Source organism: Chiloscyllium punctatum, chromosome 3 (genome assembly GCF_047496795.1).
Source record: "Chiloscyllium punctatum isolate Juve2018m chromosome 3, sChiPun1.3, whole genome shotgun sequence".
Lineage (NCBI taxonomy): Eukaryota > Metazoa > Chordata > Chondrichthyes > Orectolobiformes > Hemiscylliidae > Chiloscyllium > Chiloscyllium punctatum.
The window spans coordinates 17,579,446-17,606,481 of NC_092741.1; the positions used below are offsets into that span (position 1 = coordinate 17,579,446).

The 27,036-nt window shown below is 43.7% G+C and overlaps 1 long non-coding RNA gene across 1 annotated transcript; it reads left to right on the plus strand.

Annotated features, from left to right (window-relative positions):
• The first annotated feature begins 3,597 nt into the window (after positions 1-3,597).
• LOC140454518 (uncharacterized) lies at positions 3,598-26,294 on the plus strand. The gene is made up of 3 exons (XR_011952708.1): positions 3,598-3,785; positions 21,334-21,461; positions 26,169-26,294. It is a non-coding gene; the product is annotated as an uncharacterized lncRNA (long non-coding RNA).
• Positions 26,295-27,036: the final 742 nt, after the last annotated feature.

The following is a 27,036-nucleotide window of genomic DNA, read 5'->3' on the forward strand; positions in this document are numbered from 1 at the left end:
TGATATGTACTTCTTGTCAGATGTGGGAGTTTAAAGAAAGTGTAAGGGTTACTGCGGATTATATCTGCCATAAATGCTGTTGGATGTGAATCTTATCAGATCGAGTGGATCGGTTGGAGAGACAGATAAAAGCAATGAGGAATTTGCAACAGCAACAGTATGTGATGGATGGCAGTTATAGGAAGGGGGGAAAGTCTCAGATACAATCATATAGATGGGTTAACTCCAGGAAGGGTAAGAGAGGTAGGCACCTAGGGCAGGGGTCTTTTGTGGATATACCCATTTCAAACAGATGTGCTGTTTTGGAAAATGTACAGGGTGAAGGATTCTCAGGGGAATGTAACACGAACAGCCAAGTTTCTGGTATTGAGACTGGCTCTAACGCAACGAGGGATACATCGGCCTCCAAGAGATCAAGTGTGTCAGGGGATTCTGCAGTCCGAGGTACAGGCAGACGTTTCTGTGGCCAGCAGAGAAAAAGCAGAATGATGTGTTGTTTTCCTGGTGCCAGGATCAAGGATGTCTCAGAGAGGGTGCAGAATGTTCTCATGGGAGAGAGGGGCCAGCAAGAGGTCATTTTCCACTTTGGAACCAATGACACAGGAAGGAAAAAAGTTGAGATTCTGAAGGGAGATTACAGAGAGTTAGGCAGAAATTTAAAAAGGAAGTCCTCAAGGGTAGTAATATCTGGATTACTCCCAGTGCTATGAGCGAGTGAGGGCAGGAATAGGAGGATAGAGCAGGTGAATGCATAGCTGAGGTGCTGGTGTATGGGAGAAGGATTCACATTTTTGGATCTTTGGAATCTCTTTTGGGGTAGAAGTGACCTGTACAAGAAGGACGGATTGCACCTAAATTGGAAGGGGACTAATATACTGGCAGGGAAATTTCCTCGAACTACTTGGGAGGATTTAAACTACTAAGGTGGAGAGGTGTGACCCAGGGAGATAGTGAGGAAAGAGATCAATCTGAGACTGGTACAGTTGAGAACAAAAGTCAGGGCAGGCAGGGACAAGGTAGGACTAATAAATTAAACTGCATTTATTTCAATGCAAGGGGCCTAACAGGGAAGGCAGATGAACTCAGGGCATGGTTAGGAACATGGGACTGGGATATCATAGCAATTACAGAAACATGGCTCAGGGATGGACAGGACTGGCAGCATAATGTTCCAGGATACAAATGCTAGAGGAAGGGTAGAAAGGGAGGCAAGAGAGGAGGGAGAGTGGCATTTTTGATAAGGGATAGCATTACAGCTGTGCTGAGGGAGGATATTCCTGGAAATACATCCAGGGATGTTATTTGGGTGGAACTGAGAAATAAGAAAGGGATGATCACCTTCTTGTGATTATATTATAGACCCCCTAATAGTCAGAGGGAAACTGAGGAACAAACTTGTAAGGAGATCTCAGCTATCTGTAAGAATAATAGGGTGGTTACGGTAGGGGATTTTAACTTTCCAAACATTGACTGGGACTGCCATAGTGTTAAAGGTTTAGATGGAGAGGAATTTTTAAAGTGCATACAAGACAATTTTCTGATTCAATATGTGGGTGTACCTACTAGAGAAGGTGCAAAACTTGACCTACTCTTGGGAAATAAGGCAGGGCAGGTGACCGAGGTGTCAGTGGGGGAGCACTTTGGGGCCAGCGACCATAATTCTATTAGATTTAAAATAGTGATGGAAAAGGATAGACCAGATCTAAAAGTTGAAGTTCTAAATTGGAGAAAAGCCAATTTTGATGGTATTATACAAGAACTTTCGAAAGCTGATTGGGGGCAGATGTTCGCAGGTAAAGGGACGGCTGGAAAATGGGAAACCTTCAGAAATGAGATAACGAGAATCCAGAGAAAGTATATTCCTGTCAAGGTGAAAGGGAAGGCTGGTAGGTATAGGGAATGCTGGATGACTAAAGAAATTGGGGGTTTGGTTAAGAAAAAGAAGGAAGCATATGTCAGGTATAGACAGGATAGATCGCGTGAATCCTTAGAAGAGTATAAAGGAAGTAGGAGTATACTTAAGAGGGAAATCAGGAGGGCAAAAAGGGGACATGAGATAGCTTTGGCAAATAGAATTAAGGAGAATCCAAAGGGTTTTTACAAATATATTAAGGACAAAAGGGTAACTAGGGAGAGAATAGGGCCCCTCAAAGATCAGCTAGGTGGCCTTTGTGTGGAGCCACAGAAAATGGGGGAGATACTAAATGAGTATTTTGCATCAGTATTTACTATGGAAAAGGATATGGAAGATATAGACTGTAGGGAAATAGATGGTGACATCTTGCAAAATGTCCAGATTACAGAGGAGGAAGTGCTGGATGTCTTGAAACAGGTAAAGGTGGATAAATCCCCAGGACCTGATCAGGTGTACCCGAGAACTCTGTGGGAAGCTAGAGAAGTGATTGCTGGGCCTCTTGCTGAGATATTTGTATCATCGGTAGTCACAGGTGAGGTGCCGGAAGACTGGAGGTTGGCAAACGTGGTGCCACTGTTTAAGAAGGGCAGTAAAGACAAGCCAGGGAACTATAGACCAGTGAGCCTGACCTCGGTGGTGGGCAAGTGTTTGGAGGGAATCCTGAGGGACAGGATGTACATGTATTTGGAAAGGCAAGGACTGATTAGGGATAGTTAACATGGCTTTGTGTGTGTGAAATCATGTGACAGCCAGACCACTGCGACCACTAGGACTCATAACAGCACACAAACCAACAGCCACGCTCAGACAACAACTCACCAGAACAAAGGACCCGATACCCAACATGAGCAAAACTAATATAGTGTACAAAATCCCATGCAAGGACTGCAGAAAACACTACATCAGACAAACAGGAAGACAGCTAACGATCCGTATACACGAACACCAACTAGCCACGAAACGACACGACCAGCTATCCTTAGTAGCCACACACACAGATGACAAGCAACATGAATTTGACTGGGACAACACTACTATTATAGGTCAAGCCAAACAGAACAGCCAGGGAATTCCTAGAGGCATGGCACTCATCCACAGACTCTATCAACAAACACATTGACCTGGACCCAATATACTGGCCACTACAGCGGACAGCTTGAACTGACAACTGGAAGCGGCAGAGATAGGCCACTATAAATGCCGGAGGAAACAGCACAGAAGCGCTTCACAGGAGGCTCCCAAGCACTGAGGATGTCACCTAGACAGGGGACGAAACGTTTGCAAGACAAATTCCCAACTCGGCAAACAGAACCACAACAACAAGCACCCGAGCTACAAATCTTCTCCCAAACTTTGAATCTGCTAAAAGTGTTAGTTGCTTGAGAAATTCCGGCTCAGAGTCAGAGCCCCGAACGCTGCAACACATCAGGGAGGGGGAGACTTACCTGGATGCTGTGTTTCAGGAGGCAGTCACACCTTTAGATTAACTACCTCAAATTCAGTCAGTGGTCAGGGACAGGTGAGTATGAGTATAGGCGAGGTACGTAGAGAGATGCAGGAAGTAGTGCTGAAGGCGCCTTGAACTTGTTTAACAGGTTGGAGATTCTTGCTCCCTGTGTGGATGAGAGTGTGGGCTGTAGGGAGGATGAGCAAACTGACCATAGCATCGTGGTACAGGGAGCTGTTCAAAAGGGGGTAGAAAAAAGAAATATTGCAATCGAGATAGTGCTTATTCCCCTGACTATACTATTTTCTGTGGCCAGGCTTCAGAGTCCCAAAGGCTGTGTTGCCTGCCTCGTGCATGGGTTCAGAATATTTCATCTGGGCTACAAAGGAGCGGGAGGGGAAAGATCCAGTTGTCGTGGTCCATGTAAGTACCATAAGTATAGGTCGGAAGTGCAAACACGTTCTGCTGAGGGAATATGAACAGCCAGCAGACAAATTAAAAACCAGAACCAAAAAGGTAATAATCTTCAGATTACTACCTGAGCCAAAGTGAATTGGCACAGAGTTCACAAGATTAAAGAGGTAAATATGTGGCTTTAAGATTTGGGGTGGGAGAAATGGGTTTGGAGTCATGAGACATTACTGGGGAGGGAGTGATCTGTTCTGAGGGGAAGGGCTCCAACTGAATTATACTGGGACCAGAGTCCTGGTAAATCACTGTGGATAAAGCTTTAAACCAGATAGGATGGTTGGGGCTGAGGAGGATGGGGGGAGGGGAGGGGGAAAGCGAAGAAGAATTATGGAAAAAGTTGAAGGGAGGGATGGTTCAGCTGATGTTATTAAAGTTCCCACAACAAGTAATAGGACATGGAGTACGGAAAAATCAGGAATCTAATTTCAGACACAGCAAATAAGGGAACTGCTATGAGATGGGGGCAGTCAGTGCAGGACTGAGGGTGTTGCACTTAAATGCACACAGTATATGAAACAAGGTAAATGAGCTTATAGCACAAACTGAAATTGGCTGGTACACTTTTGTGGGTATTCCAGACGTGCTGCAAGGGGACCAGGGCTGGGAACTAAATATCCAAGCGTACATTCCTATCATTAGGACAGGCACTAGGTTGCCTTGTTAGTAAAAAAGGCAATTAAATCACCAGCAAGAAGGCACATTGAGCCAGAATATATAGAATCTGTGTGGGTAGAGCTGAGGAACTGCAAAGGAAGAAAGGCCCTGATGGGAGTTAAGTACAGGCCTCTTAACAGTAGTCAGGATGTGGGAAAGAAAACAAATCAGGAGATAGAAAGGCATGTAAGAAATGTACTATTACGCTAATCATGGGTGACTTCAATATGCAGGCCGACCGGGAGAATCAGGTTGGTAGCAGATTTCAAGAAAAAATTTGTGGAATGTCTACGAGATGGTATTTTTGGAACAGCTTGTAGTAGACCCCACGAGGGAACAGGCAATTCTGGTTTTGGCGATGTGTAATGAGGCAGATTTGATTAGGGAGCTTAAGGTGAAAGGGACGGTGACCATAATATGATAGAATTCAACTTGTAGTTAGAGAGGGAGAAAGTAGAATCTGACATAACTGTATTACAATTGAGCAAAGGTAACTGCAAAGACATGAGGAAGGAGCTGGCCAGAGTTGATTGGATGGGCAGCCTATCAAGAAAGATGGTGGAGCAACAATGGCAGGAGTCTCTGGGGGTAGTTTAGGAGGCACAGCAGAAAATTATCCCAAGGAAGAAGAAACATTCTAAGGGGAGGACAAGATAACCATAGCTGACAAGGGAAGTCAGGGACAGCATAAAATAAAAGGAAATGTATACAATGTGGTGAAAATTATTGGGAAGACTTTAAAAACTAGCAGTGGATCACTAAAAAAGCAGTAAGGGGAAATATGATGAAACAATGGTGTTAAGAGGTGTATTTTAGATTCTTAGAGTCATACAGTATGAAACCAGGCCTTTCGGCCTGATGATGACCACATTTCCTAAACTGAACGAGTTCCAATTGTCTGTGTTTGGTTCATATCCTTCTAAATCCTGTTGTAATCTGAGGTAACCCTCTTCGCTGTCCACTACACCTCCAATTTTGGTGTCATCTGCAAACTTACTAACTTACCTCATATGTTCACATCCAAATCATTTACAAAAATGACAAAATGTAGTGGACCCAGCACTGATCCTTGTGGCACTGGTCACAGGCCTCCAGTCTGAAAAACAACCCTCCACCACCATCCTGTGTCTTCTACCTTTGAGCCAGTTCTGTATCCAAATAACTAGTTCTCCCTGTATTCCGTGAGATCTAACTTTGCTAACCAGTCTCCTATGGGGAACCTTGTTGAATGCCTTACTGAAGTCCATATGGATCACATCTACCACTCTGCCCTCGTCAATCCTCTTTGTTACTTCTTCAAAAAACTCAATCACATTTGTGAGACATGATTTTCCATGCACAGGCCATGTTGACTTATCCCTAATCAGTCCTTGCCTTTCCAAATACATGTACATCCTGTCCCTCAGGATTCCCTCCAAAAATGTGCCCACCACCGAGGTCAGGCTCACCGGAGTATAGTTCCCTGACTTGTCCTTACCACCCTTCTTAAACAGTGGCACCACGTTAGCCAACCTCCAGCACCTCACCTGTGACTATCGATGATATAAATATCTCAGCAAGAGGCCCAGCAATCACTTCTCTGGCTTTCCACAGAGTTCTCGGGTACACCTGATCAGGTCCTGGGGATTTAACCACTTTTATGCATTTCAAGACACCTAACACTCCCTCCTCTGTAATCTGGACATTTTTCAGTATGTCACCATCTATTTCCCTACAGTCTATATCTTCCAAATACTTCTCCACAGTAAATACTGATGCAAAATACTCATTTAGTATCTCCCCCATTTTCTGTGGCTCCACACAAAGGCCGCCTTGCTGATCTTTGAGGGGCCCTATTCTCTCCCTAGTTACCCTTTTGTCCTTAATGTATTTGTAAAAACCCTTTGGATTCTCCTTAATTCTCTTTGCCAAAGCTATCTCATGTCCCCTTTTTGTCCTCCTGATTTCCCTCTTAAGTATACTCCTACTGCCTTTATACTCTTCTAAGGATTCACTTGATCTATCCTGTCTATACCTGACATATGCTTCCTTCTTTTTCTTAACCAAACCCCCAATTTCTTTAGTCATCCAACATTCCCTATACCTACCAGCCTTTCCTTTCACCCTGACAGGAATATACTTTCTCTGGATTCTTGTTATCTCATTTCTGAAGGCTTCCCATTTTCCAGCCATCCCTTTACCTGTGAACATCTGCCCCCAATCAGCTTTTGAAAGTTCTTGCCTACTACCGTCAAAATTGGCCTTTCTCCAATGTAGAACTTCAACTTTTAGATCTGGTCTATCCTTTTCCATCACTATTTTAAAACGAATAGAATTATGAACGTTGGCCCCAAAGTGCTCCCCCACTGACCCCTCGGTCACCTGCCCTGCCTTATTTCCCAAGAGTAGGTCAAGTTTTACACCTTCTCTGGTAGGTACATCTACATGCTGAATCAGAAAACTTTCTTGTACACACTTAACAAATTCCTCTCCATCTGTGGGTCACAGAAATCAAGTAAATTCAAACAGAAATGACTGTTAAGCCTGATTTTCTTCCTTATCTCCTACCCATTTCATCAACTAATTGCCTTATTTTTCTCATGACTGTCTCTACTGACTCATTCCTGTTTATGTTAAATTCACTTTCGTTGTGTCAGCATCACAGGCTAACATCTGCCAACATTTATGAATGTGGTTATCATGACCACATGATAAAACCAAATTTGACCTGTTGACATGATATTTGTAATAATGCCTTTGAGAAGGACAGAGCCAGGCCAACATGGTAAAGAGGTTTTGGGAGGAATTCCAAAGATTAGCTCTTTTGGTAGCTGTGCCTTCAGCTGCCTATGATAGAATAAAGAGTGTTACAAGTGGACATAAATTTAAGGTGAAGGGTGGAAGGTATAGGGGGGATGTCAGGGGTGGGTTCTTTACCCAGAGAGTGGTGGGGGCATGGAATGCGCTGCCTGTGGGAGTGGTAGAGTCAGAATCATTGGCGACCTTTAAGCGGCCATTGGATAGGTACGTGGATAGGTGCTTAAGCTAGGACAAATGTTCGGCACAACATCGTGGGCCGAAGGGCCTGTTCTGTGCTGTATTGTTCTATGTTCTATGTTCGAAAGAATATCAGAGATCCACAAAGTCAGGACTGGAGATCATGGACATCTAAGTTGATTGGAAAGCTAGAGGTTGCACACAAAGGGAAACTTGAGGTATGGATGGATCTCAAAGATGAGCATTTTTTAAAAATTGAGTCCAATGCTAGAAAGTGAGGCAAGTGGGTAATGGGTAGATGTTAGGACCCAGACAGCAAGTATTTGGATAAGCTCAAACTTGAAGAATGGGAGATTGAAGCTGACCTTCAGAGCATTGGAATACTTGAATCTAGAAGTAATAAACATAAAAAATGAATCTTCAGCAGGAGCTGGGCTGAGGCAGGAAGTGTGGTACACAATGTTATACAAATGGAAGTAGGGGATAGAACAGATTGAGTCAAAGGCTGCAGACTGGTCAAGAAGGAAAAGAGAAATAGTTAATCACAATCCAAATTAGTTCTACTTTGTTTGTGTATAAATATAAAATTGCAAATCCCTGTCCAAAGATTTACTCATGTGAGCTAATGTCTTCTTGTGGCTGGCTGTCATCCTTCATTTTATAATAATCCTGCAATGCGCCTTGGAATGTTTTATAATGTTAAAGGTGTTAGGATTGTTGATGCCATTAATTGAGAGCCCAGGTTCTCCTGTTTTTACTCATGACAAAGAACTTTAATATTGGAAATCATCTTTCTGATTCTTTTATTGTTTTGTCTCCAGTTTGATGATGAAATAGGGCTGTGTTCTTGTGCAAGGAAACAAAGTACCTTACAGATAACAAAGCATTTCACATGTTTTCTACAGCAAGGCTATGTCATCACAAGACAGAAACAAACCCAATTCAGTTGTCAAGGATCTTGATCAGGTGGGTCAATGGGCCAAGGAGTGACTTATGGAGTTTAATTTAGATAAATGTGAGGTGTTGCAATTTGGAAAGGCAAATCAGGGCAGGACTTATACACTTAATGGTAATGTCTTAGGTAGGGTTGATTAACAAAGATACCTTGGAGTGCAGGTTCATAGTTCCTTGAAAGTAGAGTCAACAGGTAGACAGGATAATGGAGAAGGAGTTTGGTATGCGTGCCTTTATTGGGCAGTGCATTGAGTATGGAAGTTGGGAGGTCATGTTGTGGCTGTACAGGACATTGGTTCGGCCACAATTGGAATATTGCATATAATTCTGGTCTCCCTGCTATAGGAAGGATATTGTGAAACTTGAAAGGGTTCAGAAAAGATTTACAAGGATGTTGCCAGGGTTGAAGGGTTTGAGCTGTAGGGAGAGGCTGAATAGACTGGGGCTATTTTCCCTGGAATATCAAAGCTAAGGGTGACATTATAGAGGTTTGTAAAATCTTGAAGAGCATGAATAGGGTGAATAGAGTAAATTGACAAGGTATTTTCCCTGGTGTGGGGAGTCCAAACCTAGAGGGCATAGGTTTAAGGTGAGAGGGCAAAGATTTAAAAGGTACCTAAAGGGCAAATCTTTGATGCAGAGGGTGGTGCACGAGGAAGTGGTGGAGGAATGAGCTGCAGGAGGAAGTGGTGGAGGCTGGTACAATTTCAAAATTTAAAAGGCATCTGGATGGGTACATGAATAGGAAGGGTTTAGAGTGATAAGGACCAAATGCTAGCAAATGGGACTAGATTAAGATATCTGGTAAGCATAGCTGAGTTGGACCAAAGGGTCTGTTTACATGCTGTGCAGCTCTCTATGACTCGCTCTGGAATGAGTGAATCACTCACTTTGCCCAAATGGAGAATTTCATTTCACGGGGAGGACTTTTTTTTTTCCTCGCTGTGGTCCCTGTCTACCCTCATCCCTCACCTTTAGGAGGTATTTTGTATTGAATTTCTGTTCCTCTTGCTCTCCTTCACTCTTCACATTCTTCCTGGTGAAATCAGTGAGGTTTAGAGTATTAAACACAATCTGCAAAGAATTAAAGAACAGGGCTTTCACCAGGTATAAGATACACATGGACCAGGTATAAACCTGCATTCTCCTGGCACTTGCTGATTTGTGTCACACAGTTATAGCTTTTATCAACGTACTCGCTGAGGAACTACCTTACTACATGTAGCAAAATTATTACTACCACTGTAGTTATTTGTTTGTTCTTTACCTTTACTGCTTGATGCTACACCAATAGAAACAATTAAAACCCATCAATAGACTAAAACCCTTGAGATGGATCCTCTAAAGAATTAATATTCTTAATAAAATCATGGTGATTCTTAAACTTATAAGTTTAGGCAAAAAAATATTAAGAGTGCTTCTTATTTTACAATGCAGTCTCGATAGAAACAATATCCAGGTTTAGGCTAAGAGCTATTTTCCCTGGAGCATCGGAGGCTGAGGGGAGACCATTTAGAGGTTTAAAAAATCATGATGGGCATGGATAGGGTAAATAGGTAAGGTCTTTTCCCTGGGGTGGGGGAGTCCAGAACAAGAGGGTGTGGATTTAAGGTGAGAGTGGAAAGATTTAAAAGGGACCTAAGAGGAAACGTTTTCACGCAGAGGGTGGTGTGTGTATGGAATGAGTTGCCAGAGTGGAGGCTGGTATAATCGCATAATTTAAATCACGTCTAGATGGGTATATAAATAAGAAAGGTTCAGAGGGATTTGGGCCAAATGCTGGCAAATGGGACTAGATTTATTTAGAATATCTGGTCAGCATGAACCAGTTAGCCCGAAGGGTCTGTTTCTGTGTTGTAATCTCTATGACTCGAAGTGCCTAGTGACATTTGTGTCACACAAGTGCCAGCCAAGGACCAACTCCAAGAGAATCTAACCATTTCCCCTTGACATTCAATGGTATTGTTATCACAGAATCCTCCACTATCAACATGCATATGAATTACCAGTGACCAGAACCTGGACTAGACTTTTAAATACTGGATTAGTGGTGCTGGAAGAGCACAGCAGTTCAGGCAACATCCGAGGAGCAGTAAAATCGACGTTTCGGGCAAAAGCCCTTCATCAGGAATAAAGGCAGAGAGCCTGAAGGGTGGAGAGATAAGCTAGAGGAGGGTGGGGGTGGGGACAAAGTAGCATAGAGTACAATGGGTGAGTGGGGGAGGGGATGAAGGTGATAGGTCAGGGAGGAGAGGGTGGAGTGGATAGGTGGAAAAGGAGATAGGCAGGTAGGACAAGTCATGGGGACAGTGCTGACCTGGAAGTTTGGAACTAGGGTGAGGTCGGGGTAGGGGAAATGAGGAAACTGTTGAAGTCCACAATGATGCCCTGGGGTTGAAGTGTTCCGAGGCAGAAGATGAGGCGTTCTTCCTCCAGGCGTCTGGTGGTGAGGGAGCGGCAGTGAAGGAGGCCCAGGACCTCCATGTCCTCGGCTGAGTGGGAGGGAGAGTTGAAATGTTGGGCCACGGGGCAGTGTGGTTGATTGGTGCGGGTGTCTCGGAGATGTTCCCTAAAGTGCTCTGCTAGGAGGCGTCCAGGCTCCCCAATGTAGAGGAGATCACATGGGGAAACAATGGATACAATAAATGATATTAGTGGATGTGCAGGTAAAACTTTGATGGATGTGGAAGTCTCCTTTAGGGCCTTGGATGGAGGTGAGGGAGGAGGTGTGGGCGCAGGTTTTGCTATTCCTGTGGTGGCAGGGGAAGGTGCCAGGATGGGAGGGTGGGTTGTAAGGGGGCGTGGACCTGACCAGGTAGTCACGGAGGGAACGGTCTTTGCGGAAGGCGGAAAGGGGTGGGGAGGGAAATATATCCCTGGTGGTGGGGTCTTTTTGGAGGTGGCGGAAATGTCGGTGGATGATTTGGTTGATGCGAAGGTTTGTAGGGTGGAAGGTGAGCACCAGGGGTGTTCTGTCCTTGTTACGGTTGGAGGGGTAGGGTCTGAGGGCGGAGGTGCGGGATGTGGACGAGATGCGTTGGAGGGCATCTTTAACCACGTGGGAAGGGAAATTGCGGTCTCTAAAGAAGGAGGCCATCTGGTGTGTTCTGTGGTGGAACTGGTCTTCCTGGGAGCAGATCTGGCGGAGGCGGAGGCGGAGGAATTGGGAATACGGGATGGCATTTTTGCAAGAGGTAGGGTGGGAAGAGGTGTAATCCAGGTAGCTGTGGGAGTCGGTGGGTTTGTAAAAAATGTCAGTGTCAAGTCTGTCATCATTAATGGAGATGGAGAGGTCCAAAAAGGGGAGGGAGGTGTCAGAGATGGTCCAGGTAAATTTAAGGTCAGGGTGGAATGTGTTGGTGAAGTTGATGAATTGCTCAACCTCCTCGCGGGAGCACGAGGTGGCGCCAATGCAGTCATCAATGTAGCGGAGGAAGAGGTGGGGAGTGGTGCCGGTGTAATTACGGAAGATCAACTGTTCTACATAGCCAACAAAGAGACAGGCATAGCTGGGGCCCATACGTATAAATACTGTGGCTACAACAGCAGGTGAGAGGCTAGGAATTCCACACAAGTAACACACCTCCTGACTCCTGAAAGCTTGTCCACAACCTACAAGGCACAAGTCAGGAGAATTATGGAATACTCCCTACTTCCCTGGATGAGTACAGTTCCAACAACACTCAAGGAGCTCCAGGACAAGGCAGCTGGCTTGATTGCCAACACATCTACAAATATTCACTCCCTCTACTAAAAGTGCATTGTAGCAGGAGTGTGTATAATCTACAAGATTCATTGCAGAAGTTCACCAAGGTTCTTCAAATAGCAACATCTGAACCCACATCCATCATCATGGAAGGGCAAATGGAGCAGATACAAGGGAACACCACCATCTGCAAGTTTCCTTTCAAGCCATTCACCATTCTGACTTGGAAGTAAATCATGTTTTTTTAGTGTTGCTGGGCTAAACTCCTGGAACTCCTCCCCGGCAGCATTTATGGGTGTACCTACATTGTAATTGTTCACAAAGGCACCTCACCACACCTTCTCAAGAGCAGCTAGGGATGGGCAATAAATACTGGCCCAGTCAGACACACCCACATTCCACGAGTAAATTGATAATAATAGCCAGAGGCATGACTACAATAGTATTATTTTAACCACATGCACTAATGTTAGTAGAAAATCCCTCACATACCACTTGCCAATATACTTCACCTCATATTTCATTTCCAAAACACCCAGCTCCAATCAGTGAAAATATTTGCAGCATTTCTATTTCAGCTTTTGTTTGAATTTCAAACGTTGCATCGGTTGGAACATGCAGTAAAATAAGTAAACAAGGACCTTAAAATTAGAAAATTAGCTTAACAGAAAAATAACTGGGATATCTAAAGGCTTCACAGGAGACGCCACAGCACTGTGGATGCCACCTAGGAAGAGGATGAAAAGTCTGCAAACCAAATTCTCAGCTCGGTGCATGTACCCACAAGAATTGCAAACTTAAGTACTATTATAGCATGTAGAATTTTTTCAAAAATGCCGCAAATTCAGGTAGAAGTTGTAACTGTGACTTCGTATTGAAAGGTCTGCAAGAAAGAAAGACTTTCGTTGTGGACATGTGAAAGACAAAAGACTTTTAAACACACAGGTTCTGATTTGCAAATTTCACCTTAAAAACTAATTCTACAGTGGGTGAGAGCAGATAATTAAAAGTGTTACAGCACGGGGTAAGCCCCTCTGCTAATTTAAACCCTGTACACAGAAAAGATTCACCCCGTGCTATAATCTGTGAAGATTTGAGAGGCTGAGAACTATCCCAAAGGTCATGATTTAAAGCAAAAATTAACAACTTTTTTTTTTAAGTATAACAGAGAATAATTAACTAACAACTATTTACAACTCCTTTCTCTAACCTACCTTTTACTTTCTCTTCTATAATACTGGTCCAATAAAACCCCCGATTAAGATTTACCAAAAATTTCAAATTTGAAAACCAGCCAGCTGTAGAAACTTCTCTTTGTATCTTCCTCTGTCATCTTTACTTCTTCTTAGAGATTTCTGTTTCACAGGTCGTTGATAAAGGTACCTTTAAGAGAACTGTTCTGTTGGCAGCCTACGTTTGTTGGTGGCTTGGCAGTTCTCCTCCAATTTCTCCTGGTCTTATACCCCAAAGTATCAGATCACCTAATCGGTTTCAATATTGTCAAAATACCAAATTCATAATTGATTGGAGTTAGTATCTTGAGGCATAATTTAAACTGATTGGCAGAATTCGAATTTGTTTTTGACTCATTAGATTGGGTTGGGATACTGGTTGGCATGGACAGGTTGGACTGAAGGGTCTGTTACCATGCTGTACATCTCTATGACTCTCTGACTCACAGTAACCCAGATACTGGTGGCTGCTGGACCAAATGTTACTTTGTAAATTCTCCAGCAATCTGTATGCTTTCTATGTCCTTCAACTCTCTCAAAGGTCCAATACCCCTTACACCTTCATAACACCTCCCCCATCATAATGAAAATATGGCTTTTTTTCTATTCCTTAAACACATTACCATAACATACAGATAACTTTAATCTAAGTTCACCTTAACTTCTTCCTATTTTTATACATAACATTGGATAAATACAAATATCATCTAAACTTTATCAGTTAAGTCTGTGATAACACATCTGTGATTACATTCTTACAATCCGCTACATGTATGATTTTTAAATTAAAAGTCTGTAACATAAGACTACAATGAAATAGTCTCATATTCTTGTCTTTAAAGCGTTCTAAGAAGGTAAGAGGATTGTGATCCGTATACTCAACCATATCCGACACATTGTTCGTGACATACACATTAAAATATTGTAGGGCCAGTACCAAACTCAATAGTTCTTTATCGAACATGGAGTATTTCCTCTGCTGGATGTTGAGTTTCTTCGAAAAGTAACCAACTGGCAGTTCAATCCCATCCTCATCTTCCTGTAGCAGTACAGCTCCAACACCGATGTCACCAGCATCGATGGTGACTTTAAAAGGTTTTGAAAGATTTGGTGCAGTGGTTAATATTGCTTTCAAATGGTCGAATGCCTCCTGGTATTGTTCTGTCCATCGAAACTTACAGTGCCACTACATTGCTGAAGGTTGGAACAAACTTCCGATAGAATCCACTGAGTCCTAAGAATTGAAGCAACTCGTTCTTCGAGGCTGGTCATGGAAATTCCTTGATAGCCTTTGTCTTTGTGTTCCGTGGGGTCAACCTTCCATGACCGATGTTATGTCCGAAGAACGTCTCACCTGCTTTCATGAATTCAGGTTTGGTTAAGTCTATCACCAGTTTTGCTTCTCGTGGTTGTTCAAAGGGCTCTGCCAACTGTACCATGTGATCTTTCTAGGACTTAGTAAAGATCACGACATCATCCAAGTCGACTGCATGGTTTATTAACCCAGCCACAGCTCTGTTCATGAGTCTTTGGAATGTGGCGAGTGCGTTCTTCATTCCAAAGGGCATCACTTTAAACTGATATAGCCCACCTGGCGTTACAAACGCAGAAATGTCTTGTGCCATCTTGGTAAAGGTACTGGCTAGTAACCACACAGTAAGTCCAACCCTTGGTGATGTAACTATTTGGTCAGACTTTCTTGACACAAGCCTCCAATCTAGGAATTGGATATGAGTCTGATTTTGTAATGGTGTTGACCTTCCAATAATCCATGCAAAATCATTGAGTCCTGTCCAGTTGGGAACTAAGATGATTAGTGAACTCTACTCGCTCTGGCTTGGTTCGATGATATCCTCACCGAGCATGGTCTCCACCTCCTTCTAGATCCGTCTCGCTTTGAAAAGATTAAGCAAATAGGGGTGTTGTTTTATCGGAGCAGCATTCCCTACATCTACTTCATGTGCAATAGCATTAGTCCTCCCCATCTGATTCTTACATATGTTCTTAAACTGCAATAACATATCTTTTAACTGCATTCTATGCTCATGAGACATAGCTTACTAACCTATCCCACTCCTCAAGAACGCCTTCATTTTAACATTTATTTTGAGGCACGTCAATATCCACATCATCTGGATTTGATTCCTCACTCTGTGGGACAGTAATAAACACCTGTTTCTCCAGTTCTTTCTCTCCAGTATAATACGGTTTCAACATGTTTCTATCGGGCATCTTTACTAGATAGTTTACCTGACTCAACTTTTTCTCATTTTGATAGGGACCATTAAACCTGGCTTTCCTATCACTGGTAACAATAGTAACACATTAACCCTTTGGGAAAACATCCGAGTCTCAGAGCTTTTATCTGCCACCTGCTTCATTCTACACTGTCCCCTCGTTGGGTGCTGTTTAGCTAACTCACCTACTCTATTTAGTCTCTCCCTCACCTCCGATACATAATGTAAGTGTGAGATCTCCGACTTTGGTCCTGTCAATTTTTCTTTAATATATTTCAAAGGGCCTCTCACTTCATGCCCAAATATTAACTCAAAGGGAGTGAACTGAGTAGATTTGTTTGGGGCGTCTCTAACGGCAAACAAAACAAGTGGATTACCTTTACCCCAATCATTCGGTAATCCCGACAGTACGCTCTCAACATGGTCTTCAAGGTCTGATGCCACCTTTCTAAAGCTCCCTGGGATTCAGGATGATATGCACTGGATTGAAAGTGCTGTATATCTAAGCTATCCATAACCTCATAAACAGCCTAGCAGTAAAATTTGACCCTTGATCCGACTGAATCTCTCTGGGTAGCCCATACTGTGTGAAGGAAGATACTAACTCTTCTACTACCCTTTTTGCCTTGATACTCCAAAATGGAATTGTCTCCGGAAATCTGGTAGACACATTCATTATGGTTAACAAGGACTGGTTCCCACTTTTAATTCTCAGGAGGGGACCTACACAATCAGTTATAACCCGAGTGAAAGGTTCTTCAAATGCGGGAATTGCCAACAAAGCTGCTGGTTTTATTACCGCTTGCAGCTGACCTACCACTTGGCACGTATGATACACACAGCAAAAGGTCACCACATCCTTGTGCATTCCAGGCCAGTAGAAATGTTTTTGTACCTTAGCCTGAGTCTTTTGTACCTGTAGGTGACCTCCTACAGGTAGTTCATGTGCTACCCATAACACCTCCTGTCTGTATGCTACCGGCAACACAATCTGGTGCACTTCAGCCCATTTCTCCTCTGCACTAACCTGCCGTGGTCTCCATTTCTGTCTTAGAATTCTACCTTTCAGATAATAACCCTATAGAATATTGTCTGCCTCCACACACATATATATATAAGCCAATCAGCTTAACCTCGGTTGTTGGTAAAATTCTAGAATCCATCATTAAGGATGAGGTTTCTAAATTCTTGGAAGAGCAGAGTCTGATTAGAACAAGTCAACATGGATTTAGTAAAGGGAGGTCATGCCTGACAAACCTGTTGGAATTTTTTGAAGAGGTAACAAGTAGGTTAGACCAGGGGAACCCAGTGGATGTGGTCTATCTGGACTTTCAAAAGGCCTTTGATAAGGTGCCACACGGGAGACTGCTGAGCAAGGTGAGGGCCCATGGTGTTCGAGGTGAGCTGCTGGGATGGATTGAGGATTGGCTATCTAACAGAAGGCAGAGAGTTGGGATAAAAGGTTCTTTTTCAGAATGGCAGCCGGTGACGAGCGGTGTCCCGCAGGGTTCGGTGCTGGGGCCACAGCTGTTCGCATTATATATTAATGATTTGGATGAGGGAACCGGGGGCATTCTAGCGAAGTTTGCCGATGATACAAAGTTAGGTAGACAGGCAGGTAGTACTGAGGAAGTGGGGAGGCTACAGAAGGATCTAGACAGGTTGGGAGAGTGGTCCAGGAAATGGCTGATGGAATTTAACGTGAGCAAGTGCGAGGTCTTGCACTTTGGCAAAAAGAATATAGGAATGGACTACTTTCTAAATGGTGAGAAACTTAATAAAGCCAAAGCACAAAGGGATCTGGGAGTGCTAGTCGAGGATTCTCTAAAGGTAAACATGCAGGTTGAGTCTGTGATTAAGAAAGCGAATGCAATGTTGTCTCTTATCTCAAGAGGGTTGGAATATAAAAGCAGAGATGTACTACTAAGACTTTATAAAGCTCTGGTTAGGCCCCATTTGGAGTACTGTGTCCAGTTTTGGTCCCCACACCTCAGGAAGGACATACTGGCACTGGAACGTGTCCAGCGGAGATTCACACGGATGATCCCTGGAATGACAGGTCTAGCATATGAGGAACGGCTGAGGATACTGGGATTGTATTCGTTGGAGTTTAGAAGATTAAGGGGAGATCTAATAGAGACGTACAAAATAATACATGGCTTTGAAAAGGTGGATGCTAGAAAATTGTTTCTGTTAGGCGAGGAGACTAGGACCCGTGGACACAGCCTTAGAATTAGAGGGGGTCATTTCAGAACGGAAATGCGGAGACATTTCTTCAGCCAGAGAGTGGTGGGCCTGTGGAATTCATTGCCACGGAGTGCAGTGGAAGCCGGGACGCTAAATGTCTTCAAGGCCGAGATTGATAGGTTCTTGTTGTCTAGAGGAATTAAGGGCTACGGGGAGAACGCTGGCAAGTGGAGCTGAAATGCGCATCAGCCATGATTGAATGGCGGAGTGGACTCGATGGGCTGAATGGCCTTACTTCCACTCCTATGTCTTATGGTCTTATGGTCTTATCGTCTTGTCTTGCTGTTGCAAGTCCCTTAGCCTTTCAGGACCAAACACTTCTGTCTGACCTTCTCCCTGTTCAGGTTTTAACGTCACCATTACCTCAAACAGGGTATCCGCTAACTGAACCTCAACTCCTTCATCTTTCTCTTTAGTTTTCACTTTGTGCTGTGACTTATGACAGTGGGATCGGGTCACTACACAGTCTGGGAAAATATCAGGATATTTCTGTTTTAACTCCTCAGTTTCTTGGTCTTCCTTGGGCTTCTCCACAACAAGGGGTGTCACTCCCACCTTAGATCCTGTCAAATCACTCCCAAGAACAAACTGAATTCCTGGATCTCACACTCGGTCAATCAGTCCCACTGTAACTTCCCCAGTCTTGACGTGGCACTCCAACTTGACCTTACATAGGGGAATGCTCAATTTCTGTCTATCTATCCCACAAATTACCACACTCACAGGTAACAGATCAGAAAGAGTGTATATTCACTCATCTCACTATCAGCAACTGGTTAGATCCTGTATCTCTCAAAATTATAACTATCTTGTCCTTCTCCCCCTTTTCTTTCTGAGTAAACTTTATCCACAGGGGCAGATTCTTTATAGAGATCAGGTACTAACTCCATACCCAGCCCCTGCCTAGGCTGTACACTCTCCTGCAGCTCTTCTGCTCTTCTTGGGGTCTCCTTTACTACCTTCACTAATGCCACTGGCTTAGCTTCTTTTACCACATCCTTTCCCACAGTGCCTTTCTTTAACAACCAGCACTGTGACTTTACATGTCACACTTTACCACAGGGGGAAACACCTGAAGCTTTCACCTCCTGTCCATCCTCTTGGATATCTTTTTTAACCTGTGATAAACTGTTACCAGTGTTCTCTACTCTTGGTTTCGCAGTGTAGGATCTCCCCTTCTCCCTAGTTCTCTCCCTCACAGGATGAAATTCTGGCCGGAAGCTGGTCTTTTGCACCAACATGTCCTCATCTGCTAATTCTGCTGCCCTTCTCAGTTCCTGAACTTTCTGTTCCTCCACGTGAATTATTAACATCTCTGGAAGTGAGTGTTTGAACTCCTCCAGCAGAATAATCTCTCATAGAGCCTCAAAGGTCCGATCTATTTTTAAAGCACGCACCCATCTATCAAAATGGCTATGTTTAATTCTTTCAAACTCAATATAAGTCTGACCTGGTTCCTTCTTCATGTTTCTGAACCACTGTCTATGTGCTTCAGATACCAATTCATAAGCACATTAAATAGCCTGTTTAACCTCTTCATAATCTCTTGACACCTCATCTGACAGCGCGCAAATACCTCAGTAGCTCTGCCTACTAGTTTCATCTGAACTAGCACTCCCCAAAATCCTCAGACCACACCATCTGCCTAGCCCGTTTTTCAAATGAAATAAAGAAGGCTTCAACGTCTTATTAAAATGTGGCAGAATTTTGACATATTTTTAGACATCACTACCTTCTCTTTTAATTTTCATCTTGTTAACTTGACTTTGCTGACTAAGTCGCAACTTCTCAAGTTCAAATTCTCTCCCTTTATTCCCTCTCTTTCTCTCTCCCTTTCTTCTCTCTCTCTTTCTCTCTCCCTTTCTTCCTTCTCTCTTTGCTAGCTAAGAACCTTTACTCTCTGACTTTTTCCTCTCTGTCTCTCTTTTTCCTCTCTCTCTTCTCTCCCTTTCCTCTCTTTCTCTTTGTTTATCTTCTAACTCCATTCTCCTCAATTATAATTAAAGTTTTTCAATTTCAGCTTTACTTCTGTCCTTGGTTAAACCCAAATCTAACTTCTTTGCTAATTCTAAAAGTATGGCTTTTTTTTTCTTTCTAAACTGTGTTGACAAATTTGAGAATCATCTTCAAACCCCAGAACCTCTTTAGCAATTTTAAGAGCCACTTCTCTCACTTCTAATTTAGTCAACCACAAGTCACCAAAATTAAACAAAATTGTCTCACCTACGTTTTATTTAAAGATCTAGGACACAAACCTGCAAGTGTTTAAATTTGCTGGGATTTCCTGTACCCTCAAATCTATTCAAATCTGTCTCAACCAGTTCAAATCCTGGACGAGCTCTCAAATTGTTGCGACACGGGGTAAACCCCTCCGCTAATTTAAACCTGACACACAGAAAAGATTCACCCCGTGCTGTAATCTGTGAAAGGTCGAGAGGTCAAGAACATCCAAAAGGTCACTATTTAAAGTAAAAATTAAAAACTTTATTTTTTTTAAAAGTCTAACAGATAATAATTAGCTAACAACTATTTACAACTCCTTCCTCTAACCAATTTAATCTTTCCCTTCTACAATACTGGTCTGATAAAACCCCTGATTAAGATTTAAATTCAAATTCAAATTTCAAAACCAGCCAGCTGTCGAATCTTCTCTTTGTACCTTCCTCTTAGGGTTTCTGTTTCACAGGTCATTGATAAACGTACCTTTAAGAGAGCTATTCTGCGGGCAGTCTGCATATCTTGGTGGCTTAGCAGTTCTCTCCCAAGTGTTCAGTTTTTCCTGGTCTTATACCCCAAAGCATCGGATTGTTTAATTGGTTTCAATATTGTCAAAATACCAAATTCAAACTTGATTGGAGTTTAGTATCTTGAGGCATAATTTAAACTAATTAGCCAAATTTGAATTTGTTTTTGTCATATACCAACCCAGGTATTGCTTGCTGCTGAACCAAATGTTATATTGTAAATTCTCCAGCACTCTGTGTGCTTGCTAAGCCCTTCAACTCTCTTAAAGGTACAATACCTCTTACACCTTCATAACAAAAGATACAGTTATTTATAGTCATGCTTGTATGGGTTAGTGATATAACAGTGAATGGGGCGGGGGAATGTCATATTTGTAACCTTCAAAGTGGGGCACGTGTGTGTGTTCTGGTCTCTGTAACTCCCACTGGTGGAGGACAATCACAATGCTCATTCTCCCAAAACAAAACGGAAGAGCCAAAAGACAAGAGGGGATTCCCAGGCCAAATCTCCATAGGCTGTCCTGGAAACAATGGATACAATGCTGCATAAAGGGTGAAGAACACACAGTAAAAACAAAGGACATGGGGCAGTTGGTCATCTTGATGTTAGGTTAGGTGGTAGGAGAGATCCAAGCAAATGAAGAAATACAGGCTGAAATTTACAAAAAGATCATAATACAGTAGTGAGGTCAAACACAATTAAATCTGTCATTCTGTTAAACATGCTTCACTTGTAAATTGTCATTTCAGTTGCAGATAAATTAAAGAAACAAATCTCTCAGTGTAACCTACTTTGGACACTACTCAACTGAAATGAGAGCATCCACCCATACCAGTTAATTTTACTCAATTCCTTGGCTTGCATCGAACATTTACAGGTAAGTGTCCATCAGAAAATGTTGCTGAGTAATTGTTGAAAATATGCACTGGACAATGTGACCTGACTCCACCCTCCTCTCCTCATAGATACGTTTGATTGATGCTCCAGCATATCCCATTGCAGTCACTCATTATGCAATATTTAAGGATGTGCAGTAGAGGGACGTGGGTGTACATGTACATAGATAGCTGAAGGTGGCAGGAGTAAAGAGACAACTTAATAAAACATCACGGGCTTCATTAATAGGGGCACAGAGTACAAAAGTGAAGTGGGAGATGGCACGGGGCAGGGTGACATTAGGCACATGGACACACAAGATGGCCACTGAGCCACAAGTTGGCCACTTGACACACAAGATGGCCACCGGACCACAATATGGAGACAAACAGCAGAGCAAACACAGACTCTGCCTGGGACCACCAGAATGCCAGCACAATGCACTCACAATCTACTGGATTAGTTTAAGGTGGGTGGGAGAGACAATACAGATGAGTAGCGTATACTGCCCGCTGAAGTGTCTGGGTCCAGCCAACACCTTTGATAGAAATGCTAACACTTTGATACAGACTCAATACAAAGTGCTAATAGCCAGGGCTGGTGTAATCTTCCCTTTCAGGAAGAGTGATTAGTGCCCATTACTACAGCAATGGACTTCCACACAGACGTTGAAACTGACAATGTCTGCGCTGAAACTGACAACGACCAGGCTGAAATTAACAAAGGCTGCACTGGAACTGACAATGACTGCAGCAAAACTATCAATGATTCTGCAATATTTACAATAAACAAACTATGTTACAGAGACAATAACCTCATCACTGACCTATTGTATTACAAAACGTATAAAAGCATTTTGACATGTGCTCCGGGTTGAGAGAAGATTTGTAGCTGACCACTGTGCTGTTGATATCTTTCTCTTTCTGGAGCTCTGGTATTTCCTTGTACAATAAACTCTGTCACTGAACCCTGATTCTGACTCTGAGACTGCTGATGTTCCCCACAACAATTGGCGCTGTTAGCATGGTTCTTATTACTGGTGCCCTGGTCGAAGGCCACGATCAGGGAGCTGGGGTAAGAACCAATTTGTACCTGCAAACGAGAAGAGTCAGACCGGGCCAAAGACACAGTTTAAAAGGTATACCGATTGTGATGTCTAATTTGCTACAATACTGAGTTAAATACTGGAAAATAAGTGGAGAATAAATACTGGAGAATAAATGTTTAACTGTATTAACTGCTGTAAGAACCTGCTGCTTGTGCTGAAACGGCCTGAGGACAAGGTAGTGCCTTTCTCAAAAGCCCTGCCCTAAACCTGTTGTTAAGAGGGGTAGCCCCCACCTCCATGCGAAGGTTGGGATGTGTAGTGAGAATTGAGGTGCCAAGGACACTAGGAGTTGTGAGGCACAAGTGACAAAGTCAGGTAACATTGGACTCTGTAGGGCCGAATAATGCAGCGTCCAGTTAGAATTTAAGTTAAAAGTCGGGTGCTGTTTGTACTTGTAATTTCCAATGTGGTGAGGAAGAGGAGCTGATCACTCTGACCAAGAGCCAAACCTCAGTGGAGCACACGTTATCAAGGTGGGAAGCATGGACCCTGTGAGTAACCATGATACCTTGTCAGTCCGTAGTAGAGCAACAGAGCTTGAATAGTGGTGGTGACCAAGAGGGTAAAGAGTCCCGCGAGTAGAGAGCACACCGGGTTTGAGGTAGGTTTCTGGGCCTATCGGGAGGTGTTGGGTCAGTAGAGGTGGCTGGGAGGGTAGAGGAGTCCCAGTAGAGAGAACACCCTTTTGAGCCAGCATTCCCAGCCTGACTGGTAGGTACCGACTAATAGTGGTGGCCAGGAGGGTAGGGAAGTCCTATCGGTAGAGAGCACACCTTGCTAGGAGGCCACTACAGCCGTACGGATGGTGCTGGGACAGTATTATTGGCCAGGGGGTAGAGAAGTCTCCACTGGGTAGGAACGCCTTACTGTTAGTGGTATCCAGGGGTACACAATCTGCTAAATGGCAAATCACAGTTTTAAAGAAGATACTGCAGTTTCCCTTATTGAGAAATACAAGGCAGACAGACAAGGGTTGACAGAGCAAATGAAGAAAAGTGGTTGGGATTCATTACAGACATTAGCACAACAGAGAGCGGAGATTAACAGAAACAGAATAAAACTAAAAAGGTAGGGTAATTGAACAAGTGAGTGCCTCCATGAGTAGGTAGAGAAAGGTCCTGGAACAAATTTAGAGCTGGTGGACAGAATACAAGAGTTAGAGCAGGGAACAATGTAAAATACTGCAGCCACTGCAAAAGAATTGGACACAGAGAAGTAGTGTGCTGGGAAAAGCATGGGGCACCACCTGGAACATCGCAGAACTGCGGGGATCCTCAGGTAGGCAGAGCTGACAACCAGATGCCCCCATTCGTGAGGGTAAGGGAGAAGGGAGAATTTCCGTGCCCACAGTAACAGGAGGGAGGAAATGTGAAATGCTAGTAGACACAGGTGCGGCTGTATCCATCACAAAGTTACCCTTACCCAACACAAATAAAATGATTCTCTTAACTGGGGTAGGAGGGGCTAAAACACCAGCTTACCTAAGCGAAACTACTCTTGTAGAAATAAACAATATATAAATCCCCATGAAATTCCATGCATGGAAAATAACGAGGGTACCATAACTGGCACTGATCTCATGAGAGAATATAATGCTCTAATCGATTGTGCAAAAGGGAAATTAATTTGGACCAGATAGGACAGTTGAAAGACCAAGATTAGGAAACTTACAAGTCACCTTGAAACTATTAAAATGGTCATAGTCACAGTAGGAACTGGAATCTCGAAAAGGGGGGATTGGGAGCCATCTGCGCCTCCATCCCTGGAGCATGGGCAGTAACAAAGTTAGATACAGGTCTAGTTAACATAGACCCAATAAGGGTTCCCAGACCAGAGCATAAGCCCCACTGGCAATACCCAATAAAACCCGAAGCAGAGAAAGCAGTCGTGGAGATAGTGAAAGGACGAGTGAAACAGGGAATCCTGACATCAGCCACAAGTACAATTAATTCCCCGACCTGGCCTGTAATAAAGCCAGATGAGAGCTACAGGCTTGCCACTGATTATATACGGGACTAAGTAAGGTCACCTCCTATAATGTTAAGTTATAAACAGTTATGTCTGGAAGGATTGATGGAAGTCTGTTCGCATAGACAGCAGAACTGGTAGCACTCACCAAAGCACTGGAACTAGCAAAAGGAACAATAGTGAAAATATATACAGACAGTCAATACGCCTTTAGTGTAGTCCATGATTACATGGTGGCGTGGGGTAGAAGAGGGTTCACACCGCGGGGGGAGCCCCTATCAGACACCAATTAAGAATTCAGGCACTATTGCGTGCCAGTGATCAGCCAAAAGGGGCTGCAGTAATAAAAAATAAAAGCCCATCAAAAGGAGCCAGGAATAGAGAGTCCAAGTTGGCTAAAATTCAAAGGAAACCAGGCAGCAGACCGAGCAGCTCAGAAAACCTTGGAACAAGAAGGCATTGAGGAGGCTGCAATAGCCACCACTGAATTAGTGAAAGATGCTATCCAAATTCACCAGCTATAGGAGGACACCCCACACAAAGACAGAGAGCAATGGAAACTGCAGGGGGCATTCAAAGGGGAGGATGGTGTCTGGAGGCAAGCAGATAAGGTGGTAGCGCCAGCATGTATACAGAACACATTGCTTGAACTGCACTATGGGCTCTTCCATACTGGTAGAGAGGCCATGATAGCAAGCCCTGGGAGAGAGTGATGGTGGAAGGGAATGGGAAGAGAGGTGGCCATGTACTGCCACAAATGCAATGCTTTGTGCACAACATAACCCAGGGAGACCCATAAAAGTTAAAATGGGACACCAGCCCTGACCTGCATGGTCACCTTCAGATAGACTTTATAGGGCCACTAGCACCTTCCTGTGAGAAAACGTTATCATCGACCAATTCACCGGGTGGGTAGAAGCATTCCTGACCAAAAGCTGCATTGTGATCACTGTAGCCAGAATAATAGCAGAGGAGATTATCCTGAGGTAGGGGTACCCCTCCAGATTGACTCCGACCAAGAGACACATTTTACAGGCAAGGTCATGAAGACTGTCTGCCAATTACTCGACATTAGACAAGAATTTCACATTCCCTATCACCCCCAGAGCTCAGGGATAGTAGAGAGAATGAATAGAATGCTCAAAAATACCTTAGCCTATACAAACCTCAGGCAGAACATGGGCTGAAGTGCTGCCAGCCGGACTCATGAAATTAAGAGCTACCATGAATCAGGCAACCGGGCTAACACCGTATGAATTAATGTCCAGGTGAACAATGCAATTGCTGGAGTCATTAATCACAGGTGGGTCCACTAAAAGACACAATTCGGTGATATGTGATAGAGTTAAGCACCCAATTGAAAGGGATGCAGAAATCTGTCATTGATAAACAGGACAAAAAAGACAAGGCAGGGAACTCAAAATCTTCCCTGAGGTCCGAGCAACAGGAAGCCATGTCCTGGTGTGAGAATTGCCTGACAAACCAGGCTTTGCCCCATACTACATGGGAATAAGTGGGGAGACCTGGCCCTGCATAGATAGTAAAGGAAAAGGTACACAGAAGCACTGGACCCAGAAATAAAACTGTTTAAAGATTCCTGTGACCAAACTAATGTCATTGACCATTCCCCAGGTGCAGACAGGGATGGTGGACAAGGCAGTCATCCCGGGGGGAATACCGAAAACACACCAGAACAAACCACACAGAAGCATGACTGCACCTCCTGACACAAGCAAAGACTTTGACTGATAACTTTATTTTAACTGCAAAATATATATACCTGTATGTAATTCACTGTGTTTAAGTGTCGTGACTGTCAGGGGCATGTCAGGATTTGAAGATAATCTTTTCGATAAAACCCACCTAAGTTTGCATGGGAACCGAACTGTCTGCTACCCACTGGTGTGATCAGTAGAATCGCTATTTGTGACCACCCCAGTGTGGAGCCCTCATGCAGCAGACACCTCGAGAGAACCAAGTAAGGGGCAGATAGGGAAATACAAACAGGGACTCCAGGGTAAATATGTGCAGCTGGGCAGGACCACCAGCCCATTGGGAGGGGAAAATCCATTTAAAACCTGGTAATTACCCACTCTGTTTCACAGGGCAGAGATGGGGATGCATTTAAGCCCGAGTTCCCAAATATAACTCATGCGTCCAGACACAGTGCACTTATCAGCACTGCACAGTCACTCGGGGACAGTTCACCTGCACCTGCAGTCAGCAGGCATGCTTGAAGGTGACTGTGGGCAGACAATTCAAATGTGGTCAGTGCAATGGTACCCAGGTCAGGTCTGCCACATGGACATACCCACAAGACACTTACCAGCTGGGGAAAATACCGGGGATCAGGGACGACATGTATGGACAGACAGATGGAAGGACAGGACAATGTATGTTACCAAAAGGTGAAGGGATTTGGGTTTCTATTTAGGGGGATTTATACAACAGATACTCCAAACCTCCCAAACCTGTTCACAGTAGAGACAATTGCACCCCT